The sequence below is a fragment of the Artemia sp. Qi Xiang Cuo genome, chromosome 13 (genome assembly GCF_049724085.1).
Source record: "Artemia sp. Qi Xiang Cuo chromosome 13, ASM4972408v1, whole genome shotgun sequence".
Taxonomy (NCBI): domain Eukaryota; kingdom Metazoa; phylum Arthropoda; class Branchiopoda; order Anostraca; family Artemiidae; genus Artemia; species Artemia sp. Qi Xiang Cuo.
Genome location: NC_142806.1, coordinates 37,247,964 through 37,264,809, shown reverse-complemented (window position 1 = coordinate 37,264,809; position 16,846 = coordinate 37,247,964). Strand labels below are relative to the sequence as shown.

The 16,846-nt window shown below is 35.6% G+C and overlaps 1 protein-coding gene across 1 annotated transcript in view; it reads right to left on the bottom strand.

Moving 5' to 3' along the window:
* LOC148945245 (DNA-directed RNA polymerase II subunit RPB2-like) overlaps window positions 1-15,219 on the bottom strand; it is a 58,063-nt gene extending 42,844 nt beyond the window's left edge. The window contains exon 1 of the mRNA XM_089098985.1: window positions 15,199-15,219. The gene's annotated coding sequence lies outside the window, so the exon portion shown is untranslated. The remainder of the gene's footprint in view (window positions 1-15,198) is intronic.
* Window positions 15,220-16,846: the final 1,627 nt, after the last annotated feature.

Here is a 16,846-nt window from a genome sequence, read left to right as displayed (position 1 = left end):
GGTATAGAAATCCCTTATTTGATGAACTTTAAGCACTGTTATATATCAATCTGAGTGGTATTAATAAAAACTTAGAAGGAGCAAAAGTTTTGTTTAATACAAACAAAACAATTTTGATTTACATAAAACAGTGAATTATGCAGCAAAAATAGGTTTTTTGGTTTTCCGGACTTTTGGTAGGATTCTGGGAATAAAACATTAATAAACTCTAATTTTAAGTATTTTGCTTTTCTTGCAAGACATTTAGGACGAACTTAAGATCCTAGTTTCATCACAGTGCACACATATCTGACCCTGGCTGATATAAAAAATACTGTTGCATTTTTTTTTCAGGCACCAAACTATAGCGAGGGGGGTGAACTTCAGGGTGATATTATTTTGAGTTGAAAGGTAGCAGAATTAAGGGTTTGAATCCCTTTGTCCATTTAATTAAAAAATAGGTGGAATCTTGAGAGTTTTGTTACCTTTCTTCGTAAAAACTAGAGTATGGGCCTAGAGGAACCTTATTCCTCTGTGTTTCGGGTTCCCAATTGAGCGTTTCCTAGAGATCACGAGAGACCTTCCTGATATCTGGCAATATGAACAAGAAAATCATAATAAACAATGGTTTTATTTGTACTTAGATAAAATGAAGAAATGACAATGTTTGAATAGCCAAAACACTGCTAGTGAACCGATGAAAAGGTAAGCAAGAGATTGTCTAGTAGCTTATCAATAACTTCCCAGCATATATTTTAGGCTCTTGATTCCGTCCTGATATTCCATTAACATTTATCAACTACTATCAAATATAAAAAGAAGCCCCTTAACTAAAACTTTATCAAAGTTGCTCAACTCATCTCCCCAAATGGCATTCATGGGTGTATCTTGCTTCATTGGGAAAGGAGGAAGGAATCAATTGTTATGTCAAACCTCTTAGCCTAGATTACACTCCATTTTGAAAGCTTGTGCAATAAAATTGCAGCTTAGCAGCTCTTCTGAATTTTTTTTTAAGACTAAAGCAGTTACAAACTATATTGCTTAATTTATAAATAAGTAATATCATCGTAATTTTTCTGGCAACAATAAAAAAGTGAAATTCTTATCTTCTAATACGCAGCACATATCTGTTAGTGAGATTATAATGTTTCCTCCCATTTTTAAATCATTCCCAGTTATATTTTCCTAATATCCTAAATATAAATGTGCAAAAAGAAGTCTTCTATCGATGAATCAGAGTTTGGCTGTTTGACCATGATTTGTCCACCATCCTGATGCACCACTGGGGTAAATTCCTGAAGCTGGCTTTCTTGAACTGTTTAAATACTAGAAGTTGATTCGTATTGTAAGGAAGTAATTTCAACTTAGAAAAAAGGAAGCTTCTATATGAGGAAATTTAGTGAAGACTTCAATAAAAACAATAATTTATGACTTCTTTTATTCACTAATGTTGTATGTTCCAATATATATGGTCTAATAAATATTAGTATATAAAACTTTAAAATATAAATTATTAGACATCTAATTTGTCTTGCAGAAAACATTTTAAAAACAAATCCATGTTTTAATTAAAGTAAAAGGATTTCAATGTAAAGAAAACAGGAGCAGAGAAATACGCTGATCATAAATTATCAACATATTTATGTGAAACTTTTATATAGTTCTTGACATAAAGATTTTCAAAAGCTTGCTAAGGTTTACCTTGAAGAGAAGATGCCAGGTGAACTGTTAGAATCCAGTAATAGTAAACCTAAATCCTCCATAGATTAATTAGAGCAACTGTTTATTATTAACGTATGTTTATTATTACAAGAGATTTAAAAAGAACCACGGTTAACAATGCTGGCTTGCCATGTGACAATACCAGCTTCACTTTGAAAATATAATTTCAGGAGGTTCCTGTATCTAAGAGACTGAGTAGCAGCATTAAAACTGCCCATTCGCCTGATGTCAATTAGGTTTGTATCATTAGAAGTAATTTCTCTCCAAAGTCCATTCATTGCGTCACTTGTGTCCACCATGCCAGGGGGAATATACATCCTTTGAGGAGCACTTGTATTGTCTGCACTTCTTAAATAATTGTGCAAACAACAGCATGCTTTTACAATCATTCTGGTTGTAGCAATGCGTGCTATTATTGGTTTTTTGAATGTTCTCCAACGGGAAGCAAGTATTCCAAATGTATTTTCTATTGTTCTTCTGGCACGTGATAAACGGTAATTAAAACACTTTTCTGAAAAGTCAAAGTGCCTACCAGAAGCTGCATATTGTTTCATCATGTAGGTTTCAAGGGGAAATGCATCATCCCCTGCAAATACATATGGAAATTTAACATTTTGAAGTCCAGGAAGCCTACTTGGGGGTGGCAAGGAAACCTGTCCTGCCTCTAATCTTTTTCCTAGTACACTTGAATTAAATATGCCACAGTCATTATTACTACCAGGAGTTCCAATATCCACAAAAAGAAAGTTATAATCTGCGTCGCAAACTGCAAGTAGCACTATTGAAAAATACTGTTTATAATTATAATACTCACTACCACTTCCACCAGGGGCCTCAATTCGTATATGTTTCCAATCAACAACTCCTACACAATTTGGGAAGTTCCAATTATCCTAGAAACCCTTTGCAATAGCTTCAAAATCTTCACTTGTCATAGGAGGCCTTAAGAACAGGGGCTCAAGCACATCAGAAATTGCTTGGCAAGTCTCTCTTATTGTCTGGCTGACAGTGGAAAAGCCCACCCTAAAAGCAAAGGAGACACTCCTCATAGAGCCACCTTCTGCTAAATAGCGTAAAGTGAGAGCTACTTTTTCCTCCATAGAAATAGCTTCCCTTACTTGACTACTTCTTTGAAGCTTTGGTTTCAAAAGCTCAACAAGGAGTCCAAATCGGTGGACATCCATTCTTAAGTATTGAATGTATTTTTCAGTGTCACATGAGTAGAGCATCTCTTTCATTATATTGTAGTAATCACTTTGCCTCTTCCTTACTTCAGCCTGGAAAATAGGCATAACCCAAACTCTTCTTTTTTTTTTCTTGAACACATTTTGTTCTTTTTCAGCAAATATGCAGCACCAGACAAAATAGTGAAGCATGCTAGAGCAATTGCTGTTTTGGTCTCATTCATTATAGTAGTAATTATTGGCCAGTTAGATACAAAAATTCTTAATTAGTGACAGTAAAAACAATGAATTGTAATTTTGAAAGTTTTGCCAGAAAAAACTCTACTGATTGGTTATATATGACGTAGTCTAGAACCCAATGTCTAGCCAAGCGCCTTGTTTAGCTAAGAGCCGAATTTAACATGTGAACGGTCGTTGCCTAGACATTGAATTCTGGCTAGACGCGTGTTCTAGACATGGATTCTAGCTAGACACGCTTGTGAGCGCCGCTTTAGTTATTGAAAGGGAATGAGAAAGATATAATTATAGCAACCTATAGGCCAGTAAAGACCTACTAGCTAATAGTATGAAACAATTGAAGAAAAAAATAAATATTGTGTTCTTCTTATTTGGCTATATGCTAGTGTTAACTTAACAAGAGACCATACAAAAGCTTATACAAATAATATACGAATAACAAAATACAAATGCCATACAAATAATGGGGGTGTTCCAGCTACGACAAAAAGTTACTGAAAAATTACTAAAAGTAACTTTTCCCGTTCCAGCTGACATTATTTAATATCTGGAAAAACAAAAAAGTTACTTCAAAGTTTCTTTTACAGTAACTTTTATTAAAGATAGTTACAGAGCATATTTAGTAAATAACTTAACATCATTATCATCATACACCAAATTCTATAGGCCTAATGGATAAGACAAATTATTCCATATTCCAAATTATTCCATAATTATTCCAAATATTCCATTCGAAGAAAAGAAGAAGAATATTAAAAATAATTGTGTTAGAGAATTCGAAAATTTTGTGAAAACAGGACTATCAAGTGAAGTTTTCTTGATTATTTTTATTTATATAAAGTGGGGAATTTATCTCAACCATGATCCCAATGAAATTACCACCTGAGAAGGGATATACCAATTACCAAATGCTAGGCCTCATCTCCCCATTACCAAGTGACCTCTCTGAGGACTCAGACTCCAATTAAACCATGGTCACTGTCCACTCTGGGGACTCAAATTACCCTGACAATGGCTTCAAAACAATTACTCCTAACAGATCCAGGAGGAAAAGGTACACTAGTTTCTCCCCATTAAAGACAGTTTCTACTACACCCCCATCTTTTTTGGAAGAAGAGCACTTCATCCACATTCTGCCTACCTCTCCTGAAACCATGTTCCAAATAAAAAACATCCAAACAATTTGACTTGGGCTCTTCAAAATTCTGAAAATTAATTTCAACCTCAACATAAACAGAGATGTTTCAATCTTAATATATATTTAAGCAGGCTTTGAAAATTCAAAAACAACTCTTTTGTCACTTAACTCCCTTGGAGGCATTAAGGTCCATTCAAAGCAATGGATTTGCCCTCCCCCTGCCCCAACAAAAATTGTCATATACAATATCCCTAACGGTATTCCTGAAACTGAATTAAAGGATGGCCTTATGAACTGCAAAGGCAAAAAAATATCAGTATCAAAAGTCACCAGACTTGGAAAACCCAACAATGATGGCATATAGATATCTAAATCCTACCTTTTCATCCTGGACTCCGCCCTAGAGAACTTCAGTGAACTTATATCCCTATTTGGCCGGATAAAGCCCTACAAAGAGTACAAGGCTAAGCCAATACAGTGTGAAATATGTCTGATAATGGGTCACACAAAACAACACTGCAAAACAAACCTGAAGAGGTGCAACCTATGCCAAAACATCCATCCTCCAAACACAGCAAACTGTGCAAACAAGAAATTATCATGCATTAATTGCAAAGGTCCCCATTCTTCTGACAATTGATCTGTATGCCCAAAATACAAGGCAAGATCAATGGCTCTCAGGTTGTCTGAAAAAGAAAACATCCCATTTCAGTTTGCAAAAATTAAACTCATGGTGCACAATGCAGATACACCTGAATTCTCTGAACCAAACACACAACCTAATCAAAACACTCTACAGCAAAAAGCTACAAGGACCAAACCACAAAAAACATTCCCTGGAATCAAGACCTTAGACTTTCCCCCTTCCAGCCAGAGACCAAGACCCTGAATCTTCTATAAGTAAACCTGCAAAACCAACCTCATCAAAATTGCCAAAGGAAACATCAGAAGAAAATCCAAATCTACTTACAAAATAATGCCTCTACATATTCAACTTCAACTCACTCTCCAGAACATCCCTCACAGAAGATCAAAAATCCTCAATTCTAGAAGAGATGGCTAATACCTACTTCCCAAAAAATCTTAGGGACACAGCCAACACAAATTTCAGCACTATACTCAATAAACTAAATCTATCTATCAATGGCTAACCCTTAGTTACCTCTATCCTCCTCAATTTTGCAATGGAATGTGAGATCATTAAATGATTATAAAATCACTGACCTTCTTAAGTATACTTCTTCACACAACATAGACATACTATGCCTCCAAGAAACCCAGTTAAACTCATCAGTTAATCTAAAAATTCCTGGTTATGATGTCCTAAGAAAAGACAGATCTTCCAATAGAATTGGTGGTGGAGTTGCCATCCTTGTTCAATCTCACCTCAAATTCTGCGGTATAAGCCTCCCTGATTTCAGTCATGACATTGATGCAATTGGTGTAAAGTTGTGGCTGGCATACATGGAGGTCACTGTTATTAATTTATATAATCCAAATGGCAATAACAATGGACATGATTTTTTCAATTTTACTTCTAATAATTTCTCAAATTCAAACCTAGTGGTTGTTGGGGACTTCAATGCCCATTGTTCTATGTGGGTTTATTCACATAAAAATAATGCTGTAAAATAAATAGAGGATTTCCTCACAATTTTTACAAATATAGTACTAGCGACTCCTAGACACCTAAATACCTACTTCAGCAAAAGAAGTGGGAGTTATTCAACTATTGATCTTCAATTAGTTTCATCAAGTTTAATAAATAAAACTACTGTCAACAGAATAGACATCCTCCTAAGTGACCATTTTGCCATATGCACAAAAATTGGTGACCCAGCCATTATTGACAATTTCATTTCCCACTATTTGTGGCAAAAAGCAGACTGGCCAAACTTCTCCCACATTCTCTCAAACCATGACTACTCTTCACTCTCCACTGACCCAAACCAACTCTCCAAAAATCTCACATCACTACTTCTTGATGCTGCAAAACTTACCATACCCCAGTCTCAATGCCCTAAAACACTGAAGAATAACAAAACCCCTAAGCCATGGTGGACATCCTCTTGCCAAGAGGCTTCGCACAATAAAAGGAATGCCATCAGATCCTTCAAGAGAAATCCATCCACTGGAAAATATATTGCAAAGCTACAAGCAAAGGCAAAACTTAAGAGAACAATCAAACTTGCAAAAGAAGAGGCTTGCAAAAACTTTCTCTTATCAGTGTCCCACAAAACGCAAGAGTCAAAGATTCATAAATTTCTAGACAAGATGTGTGGCAAATTCTCCACACAGAACCCCTTCCATTACCAGCTAACTCTAAATGGTCAGCAGCTGGAAACCAACGAAGAAAAAGCTAAATTTTTAGCAGATTTTTATGAGAAGAAATTCAAAAACACCCCTCATAATCCACCTCAGATCAGCCTAACACCCCATTTTGACTTGCCTGGGTCCCAGTATCTACTCCAAGATTTTACAATGATTGAGCTGAATAAAGCAATCAATTCAATCCAACCCAAAACATCTTGCAGCCACGACCAGATCCATCCATCTTTGCTCCAACACCTTCCAATAGAGTTTAAAAAAGTACTCTTATCTCTCTTCAACAATGCCTGGAGCAATTCCTTCTTCCCATCTGCTTGGAAAACATCACTCATCATCCCTTTATTAAAACAAAATAAACCCAAAGAGGACCCCAACTCCTTCAGACCCATTATGATTACCCCAGTTCTGGGAAAATTATATGAGAAGATAATCCACTCCCGATTGTATTGGTCGGCTGAGTCTAACCACCTCATCCCACATACCCAAACAGCATATAGGAAATATTATTCTTCCATTGATGCATTTGTTTGCTTAACCAATGCCATATCTGAGTGTCTGTAAGGTAACCAAATCCGAGTTGCAGCCTTCTTGGACTTTCAAAATGCATGTGATAATATCCAACATCCACTCCTACTGCAAAAATTATCAAAAATGGGTTTTCCAATGACTGTAGTGAATTTCTTTAAAAGTTACCTATCTGAATGCTCTTTTGTTCTCCGAATAAATTCCTACATCACTTCTAAAAAGTCTGTCTCCAAAGGCCTTCCCCAAGGTGCTGTCCTCAGCTGTCTCCTGTTTTCACTATATTTATGGGATCTCAACCTACCCCAAACAAATATTCAGTTTGCAGATGATATAGTCCTATGGTTTACCTCAAATGATTTTCAACTAGCCCAATCCAAGTTACAAAAGTTACTTTATGCCTTTGAATGTTTCTCCAAAAATTAATGCATACCCACCGCCCCATCAAAATCAGCTATAGTACGGTTTCATGATAAGAGAAACCTACAATCTGCCCACCTCACCCTAACTATTGTTGTCCTCTAATAGCAAAAGCATATTAACTATCTTGGCCTCACTTTTTAAAAAAAACTCACTTTAAGGCCCAATAGGGAAAACGCGAGACTAAAATTCCTCAGAAAAATGCGCATCTTACAAAGGCTACTCAATACACCTTTGGGTTGCCACAAAAAAACTCTAATAAATTTCTATAAGACTTATATTAGACATCAGATTGATTATGGACTAATTGTATATGGCTCATGCTCAAACACCCTACTATGCAGTCTGGAGACTGTCCAGAATACTATGATCCGTACTATACTTGGCCTCAGGAATCACACCAAAACCAACTTCCTCCTCAGTGAAAGTGGTCTCACCTCTATTGCCATGCGTAGAGACATCCTACTTGCCCGCTACTTTACAAAAATTGAAGGTAACAGTTCCCATAGATTACATGACTGGCTAAGAAATCCTGGAGCTTTTAGGGGCCCTGCACGGGAATTTGCAACCACCCAAATGACCTACCCCATACCTTCATCTTCTTTATTTCAAATATACCCCCGGATACCTTCCTGGGCTAACCACTACCCAGAAGTGAACCTTTTGTTTGCGCCAGCTATTAAAAAAGACCTTTCCCTTGCCTATGTAAAATCATTATTCCATGAATTTGAGTCTCAGAGATATATCCACCACCTCCCAATTTTTGTGGATGGCTCAAAAACAGATTCTAGGACTGCTTGTGGAGTCCACTTCCCATCTTTAGGTATAGCAGCTGCTGAAAGGCTCCAAAATGATGTGAGTATCATGACAGCTGAAATAGCTGCCATCAACATTGCATTGGAAACCATTATAAAGATGCCAAACTCTCCAAGAAACATCCCTCTTATAATTTATTCAGACTCAAAATCAGCCCTTGCCTCAATATCACCAGAACATTCAGACTACCCAGACAATGATACCTCCACCACTCTTGTACTATTGAACCAACTACTTAAACAAGGTATATCCACAAAATTCCAGTACATCCCAAGTCACGTGAGCATAAAAGGGAACCACAAGGCAGATGAAATAGCTAAATCTGCCCTTCAGCTTGAAATAATTTTTGGAAGACCTATCCCAGTAAGAAATGTAAACCATTGGCGCCTAAAAATTTATCTAGCAAACCAATGTCCATCAAACCTTTCTCCATTTACAACCTGGAAAGACTCAAAGATGTACCACAGAATACGACCAAATGCTACTGGCCTTAACAGCCAAACTTATCACTATCAAAACACAACCATTCCAACAGTAATGATCCCTCTTTGCCGCCTATGTCAAACCTGTGATGAGACCATCAACCATGTTCTTTTTGTTTGACCTGTGACAACTCTCAACCATAAAAAAGAATGGCTAACTTAATATGCTATATTCAAGCGCCTAAAGCTAACCCCTAATATTGACCAACTAGCACAAAGGAGACACTCTTCAACTGATGATGCTGAATTGTTCAAAGCTGTCTTTAACTGCCTAAATATAGGTGGTTTCATCAATGATGTATAAAGCCTATTATTGAATAATAATAGTCTAATCTCTATATTTGATTTCCCAGGACAACCCTGACATAATCAGACAATACGAACAAGGTTAAATGGATTCATCCAAAGCCTATAATTGAAGAAGAAGAAGAAGAAATTATAAAGATTTTGACCCCTTGAAGAAGAAGAAGAAGAAGACCCCTTGTGCAAGGAAGACAATCGTTTTTCACAGCAGCAGCAACCTTTTAAGAAAATCGAAATATATTTTCTTGTGATTATTATCTATTCTAATCAGCAGTTGTACCAAACCAATTCTGCTCAAGACATCCTCAGGTCTATACTGTGTTGTTTATCCTCCCCCATAGTAAAGTACAGACGGTTTGATATATTCTATTTTCCCTTCTTGTTTTAGTTTTATTTCTGTGTTTAAAGCTTTTTCCAATAGGCAATGATTAGAAGTCCTCCAAAAAAAAAGTCCCCCCAGATCCCAAATCAAATTCCAGTGAAAGTGTCATAGTAAAAGATACCCATCCTAGCTGGTCAAGCACGCTATCTCAAAGTTCTAGTTATAGCTCAAATTCGGAGAATAGGACAATGATAAGTGTAGGGGCTAATGTAACCATAGATGATAATGGGTTTCAAGAGGTCCTCTCTAGAAGTTCTAAAAAAAAGAAAAAAATCTCCCCAATTAAAAGCATTTCCCCTCTCCCTGCCCAAGATCCTCCCTCCAAAAACTTAGGAATTTACCTTAAAATTACTCCCACTACCCCCTTTGAAATAAAAATGATCACTGCAATAAAAGTTGCAATTTTTAAATTGTTAAAATCAATGTTCTCTCTTAACATTAACCGTGATGGATCTCTGCTAATAGCTGTAGAAGATCAGAAATCAGCAGATACAATAATTAACCTTAAATCCCTTCTGAATAACCCAATTATTGCATCTAATGGGAACCCAAAACAATCACCAACAAAAATAGTAGTTTATAATGTTCCCCCAGAGATATCTACTCAGGAGTTAAAAGAAGGCCTTTCAGATAGGGCTGGAAACACAATCCCAGTTGAGGATGTTACCCAACTTGGAAAACCCAACTCTAATGGCCTAAAAACTAGTAGATCCTTCTTATTCACACTGAAGGATAAAATTGATATCCCAGAAAAATTATTCCTATTTGGGCAAATCAAACCACACAAGGAATACAAACCTAAGCTTATTCAGTGTCAGAAGTGTTTCAAACTGGGACACACAACAAACAAATGCAATGAAATTCTCCAGGAGTGTAGTAATTGTAAATCTTTCCATCCTAAGGAGCTGACAACTTGCAACAACACTCAGCCTACATGCATCAATTGCAAAGGCCCACATGAATCTACAAATAAATCATTATGCCCTGCATACAAGAAAAGAGCTCTAATACTCCAAATATCAACAGAGAAGGCCATCCCATACCCCTTTGCAGCAATGGAAGCAAATGCTGCCCAACAATACCAAATAAAGCCTGTAATGAAACCAACCCAAACCCCCAAGTCAAGCGCCCCCAATGCATCAAGCCCCCCATATAAAACACCATCTTCTAAGCCCCCTAGCGCAAATCCCGATCAGACGGAATCACCAAGCCAACAAGCTTCCTTGTCCGGTGAGATGAGGCCAGCCTGGCCCTCCCTCCCAAGAACAAACAAACCAGAAACACTACCAGGAATCAATCCCTTAACCAACAAACAGGATGCACTACCAAAAATGCAATCCCCAAATATATGCTTATTCATTCTAAACTGTAATGCAGTTCAGGCCATGAACATACATCCACTAAAGAAAACAAAAATTATTGCAGAATTGGCAAAAATCTACATCCCAGATGATATGCTCATTCAAGCAAAAAAAGATCTTGCTTTACTGTTAACAAAGCTGAACATTGATACACAGTCATTTGAAGAATAAATCTACAACATAACATTTATCAATACTCCAATGGAATGTAAGATCACTCAGAGAAAATAAGCTAAATGAACTAATATCATTTATGAATAATACTTCCATTAATATTGCTTGCCTCCAGGAAACTCATTTAACCAAAAATCAACAAATTAAGTCTCTGGAATATACTATCCTGAGAAATTATAGATCTTCAGTGAGAATAGGAGGTTGTGTATCTTTATTAATTAATAATAATATAAAATTCTGTGTCATCAATTTTCCAGATTTTGAAAATGATGTTGATGTAATTGGTATAAGATGTTTGGCTGAATAATTTAAAAACCTATATAATAAGCTTTTATAACCCTAATGGCCAAACTACAGATGCCAAGGATTTCTTTAATTATATAAATAATTCTAATATGTTAAAAAATATCATTATTTGTGGTGATTTCAATGCCCACAGCCTTTTGTGGGGGAATAAACCAGCAAATAAAGCTGGTAAATTTATTGAGCATATGACTTCAAATAATAATGAATTAGTTGTTGCTACCCCTCCAAACCTGAATACCTATTTCAACCCCAAAAGTGGCAATTTCTCCACAATTGACCTACAAATTGTGTCTTTAAATTTTTTGAACAAAATTTACATAAATAAAATTGATAGTCTATGTACAGACCATTTTGCTATAGTTTGCTCCCTAAATGAACCTGCTGAAACTGTATCTCATACATCCAAATATATCAACACTAAAGCAAATTGGTCTATTTTCCAAATTAAGCTAAATGATGAAATTACAAGTTTCACCCAAAGTTCATGCATTTCTAACACAACAGTTGACACACATGCTGAAGCGTTGACATCTTTACTAATAAATACAGCTAATTATGCTATCCCCAGGACAACACCTAAGAAAAAATTCCCTAAACAAATTCCTAAAGCATGGTGGACAAATGAGTGCCTAAATAAATGGAGGATAAAAAAGGCAGCTAGGACAGAATTCATAAAAAAACCAATACCTACTACATATTTAAAAAAATTACAAGCAGAATCTAATCTAAAAAGGACTATAATAGATGCTAAATATAAATACTGGAATAATTTTGCAAATAATCTCTCCAGAGAAACAAATGAGCCAATTATACATAAAGTCATAAGCCACATATGTGGGAAAAAGACTTCTCCCAACCCACTCCTGTATGAGCTTATACATAATAATACCCATTATGACAATGATAATGAAAAGGCTAACCTATTTGCAACTCTTTTTGTTAATAAGCTAACATCAAATAATCAAAGCAAACTGTCCACAATTCCTATGAACCCTAGTTACCAACCACGCCCAGGATCCGAGTACATAACTAATCCATTTTCAATCCAGGAATTGAATATTGCAATACATCATATTAGGTCCAAAACTAGCAGTAGCTATGACAATATACACCCTACATGGATAAAGAATGCTAAATTGTTATAATCACGCTTGGGCATCTTCTAGGTTCCCCAATATATGGAAATGTTCGTCCCTCCTACCAATCCTAAAGAATAATAAACCAAAAGATAACCCTGAGTCTTATAGGCCCATAATGATTACACCTGTGATGGGGAAAATAATGGAGAAAATTATTTATCACAGACTCCTCTGGTTTGTTGAGAAAAATAACATGATCCCACACACTCAAACTGGATTCAGGAAATACCACTCCTCAACAGATGCTTTCATTTTGCTAACAAATGCAATAAATGAATCTTTCTCAAAAAATAATATCCTAGTGGCAGCTTTCCTAGATTTTGAAGGAGCTTATGACAATGTGAACCACCAAATCCTTTTAAATAAACTTGCAAACCTTTGCGTACCTCCTAAGCTAGTATCCTTTATTAAATCCTTCATAGAAGTGCGAAGTTTCATTGTTTGTGTTGGTTCAGCCTCTTCACCCCAAAAGAAAATTTCCAAAGGCCTACCTCAGGGAGCAGTCCTCAGTTGCCTCCTTTTTGCCCTATATCTTTGGGACATGAACCTACCCCACACGAATCTACAATATGCTGATGATCTGGTGCTATGGTCATCTGGCAACACCTTTCAGATAGCACAGTCAAATCTACAAAAGTCACTTTTCCAGTTTGAAAAATTCTCTCAACATTCAGATTTACCCATTGCACCCACCAAGTCAAAAATAATCCAATTTCACCGGAAGCGAAACCATGTTAATGCAAAACTAACTCTAAATAAAACAACTATTCCAGAAGATAATAATATTAATTACCTAGGTCTCATGCTTGACCAAAAACTTAATTTCCACCTCCACATCTCAAACACAATAAAAAAATGTTATAGAAAAGCAAAAATACTAAAAAGACTTCTTTCCACACCCTGGGGTTGTAAGGAGAAAACCTTACTCCAGTTTTATAAATCACATATAAGACCCCATATTGACTATGGGCTCATTGTCTATGGTGCATGTGCAAAGACCCAGATGCAAAAAATTTAAACAACACAAAATGATATAATACGTCTCATATTTGGTCTTAGGAAACCCACAAGCACCAAGTTTCTGCTTATGAAGAGTGGATTAACAACAATAAGGGAGAGACGTAGCTTTCTCTTGATAAAACATCTTACAAAAATTGAATCAAATAGCTCACACACATTACATAATTGGTTAAGAAATCCGGCCATGTATAGAGGTATTGCAGATGAGTATGCCAATATTCAAAAGAAGTTCCCTGTACCAGCAAAATCTATTGCACCTACTTTCCCCCAATCCCCTCCATGGAATTGGTCATTTCCCAAAATAAATACTGAATTTTCAAAATGGAATAAAGATTTAACCCCCATTGCTTTTGTCAAAAAAAATTTTGCAGAACTTAATACAATTACCTATAAAATCACTTCCAAATATTTGTTGATGGGTCAAAAATGGATGAGAAAGTTGCAAGTGGTGTTTTCCTTCCTCACCTGAAAATCGCAATAGGAGAGAGATTATTTAATAATTTATCTATAATGTCTGCTGAGTTAAATGCCATAATCATGGCATTAGAACACCTTAAGCGAAACCAACCTTTGATTGAAAATTTGAATAATATTATCATCTATTCCGACTCTTTACCAAGCCTGGAGTTGCTGGCCTCAGCTCCTCAATATAAGTTGGACATTGACACTTATCATTGTCTCAGTATTATTGATAATCTTGCTTCAAGTGGCATAAAAACTTATTTTTAGCACATTCCTAGCCACTCTGGAATAAGTGGTAATCCTCAGGTTGATGAAATAGCAAAAAATGCTATAAATATTGACCAGCAAAGTGGGAGACCAATCCCAATTAGAGATATTTACCGATGGAGGCTATCAGATATTAATTTTAATAAGATTAATCCTATCTTTTCCCCCTTTCCCAATAAGCATCTTTCTAAAATTTATCATAGAATTCGTTCTGGAACAAATGGACTAAATTTTCTTGCATTCTCTTATAAGCTTTCTAATTCAAGTGGCTCAATTCCCTTGTCCCCTCTTTGCAGGCAGTGTAATATGAATAATGAAACAATTGACCATTATCTATTTGAATGTAATATGCTGACGTCTGCACAACATACCTTGCTTTGTAAACTGTTAAAATATTTCAAACACCACAAAATCCCACTATCAGCCAAGAGCCTAGCCAACTATACTTGCACACAGGGCATAGAAATCGACATCTATCATCTTATATTTGAACTCCTAGAGTCAAAAGATCTGCTGAAAGATATCTAATAAATATGAGGCAATCAAGCCAGTAGCTCTGTAGCCCACAGAGTGAAGCAAAAGGAAAAGGGCTAAATAGTTTTACTGAAAAGCCCGCCTGCTGTTAAATAGAAGAAGAAGAAATAAGCAGTGATGGTAAATAATCCCATTTTGACATTAAAATAATTTGTGGTAAAAAAATGATTAGCCTATTAAATTTCAAGAATTAGTCTAGTGTTTTCTGCTAGGCATTCCTACAAAAGCTTGATTATTCAAATTTCTTGAGGGGTTAGGTCATCAGGTTTTCTTCTAGGGAGCTTTTAAGTAAATTTCTGGGTAAAATTCTACTTTAGCTACTTTTGACTATCTTGGAAAGGGGTTAGGTTAAGAAAATGAAACTTTCAGGGATGGTTCTACAGGCTAAAGTATGTCCCGGGAAGATATTTTGAAGTACCCACCTCCACTCCTTCTCCCTCTAGAGGGTCCAAGATAGCCAAAAGTAGCTAAAGTAGAATTTTACCCCTACCTCCACTCCTTCTCCCACTAGAGAGTCCTGAAATTTTGCTACATGACAGGTCTATACCCATTGAAATTTTGACAAAACAACATTTTACATTAATTTTCAGTTATCAGTTTCTTTTTCTCTGGCTTCAGCTCTGAAAATGCAATTTCAGTTATTTGAGCAGAATTTTAAGCCATATAAATAGTTTATTTCAAAAATTTAGGAAATGTATTTGCATATCTTTAAAACCATATAAATTGGGATTGAGCAAAGTTGTGAAGCTGAAAAAAATTTTGTTGTACTTCATTTAAGCAGAAGATCTATTTTGCAAGGTTTCACTTCTATAGCTCACATATTTTTAAAGGTCATCAAAGGTCAGGACCCTCTAGAGGGAGAAGGAGTGGAGGTGGGTACTTCAAAATATCTTCCTGGGACATACTTTAGCCTGTAGACCCATCCCTGAAAGTTTCATTTTCTTAACCTAACCCCTTTCCAAGATAGTCAAAAGTAACTAAAGTAGAATTTTACCGAGGTAGGTACTTCAAAATACCTTCCCGGGACATACTTTAGCCTGTAGACCAATCCCTGAAAGTTTCATTTTTCTAACCTAACCCCATTCCAAGATAGCCAAAAGTAGCTAAAGTAGAATTTTACCAATTTCTGTAACTATTGAGCAGTGGCTATTCAAGGATTGTGGCAGGCTAGCCTAATTTGGTGAATTGTTGGTAAATATTAAGCAGTTCATATTATTGACCTACAAATAAAGTAAATGTACCACTAAATGCCATTTGTTATGCTCCTTCTGAGCATAATAATTGAATTGGTCAATATATACCAAATCATATTATTGAGTTAGGACTAAAGTGAATAAACCATTCGATGCCTTTTTTTTTGCTGATTAAGAATATAATAAGCATTTCTATTAGTAATGAATTTCAGCCCCCCCCCATAGATATTCCAATTCCGGGTTAGGGTAGGTTAGGTATCGCCTTTATTGGGGGGGGGGGGCTTAAATTCATATCCAATATAAATTAGTTATTAATTCGTAATAAGCATAAAAAAAGGAATCGAATGTTGTATTAACTTTATTCCCAAATAAATGACATGATTTTGTATATATTGACCATTGATTTTCCTATAAATTCTGTTTTAAGCCTTTTTCGGAACCTTTAAAATGATAATTGATTTCTGTGATTTTTGGTTAAAAAAGAATTAAAACATTGGCTTCCAACTTACTTTTTCAGTATAAATCCATTTTGTTTAAGTTATACAATTGGCAACCAATGATTTGTCTCAATTAATTTGGATAAAAAATTCAAAACAATTTCTTCATTTTTCAATCTACCATGTTTCTTCTGACAGGTTTGATATTTTTTTACATATTGGTGAAACAGCATTTTTTAAGTGGCCTAACAGAATAGGAAAAAACATGGCAGATTTGTTTTGATTTTTTTCATTCAACTTAATCTTGACAAATCAATGTTTTTGAATTATACTACTTTTACAAAATGGATTTGTAATGAAATAGTAAGTTTGAAACAAATATTATAAACCATTTTTATTTCCAAGAAATTTAGAATGAAATTATTTTTTTCAAGGGTCCT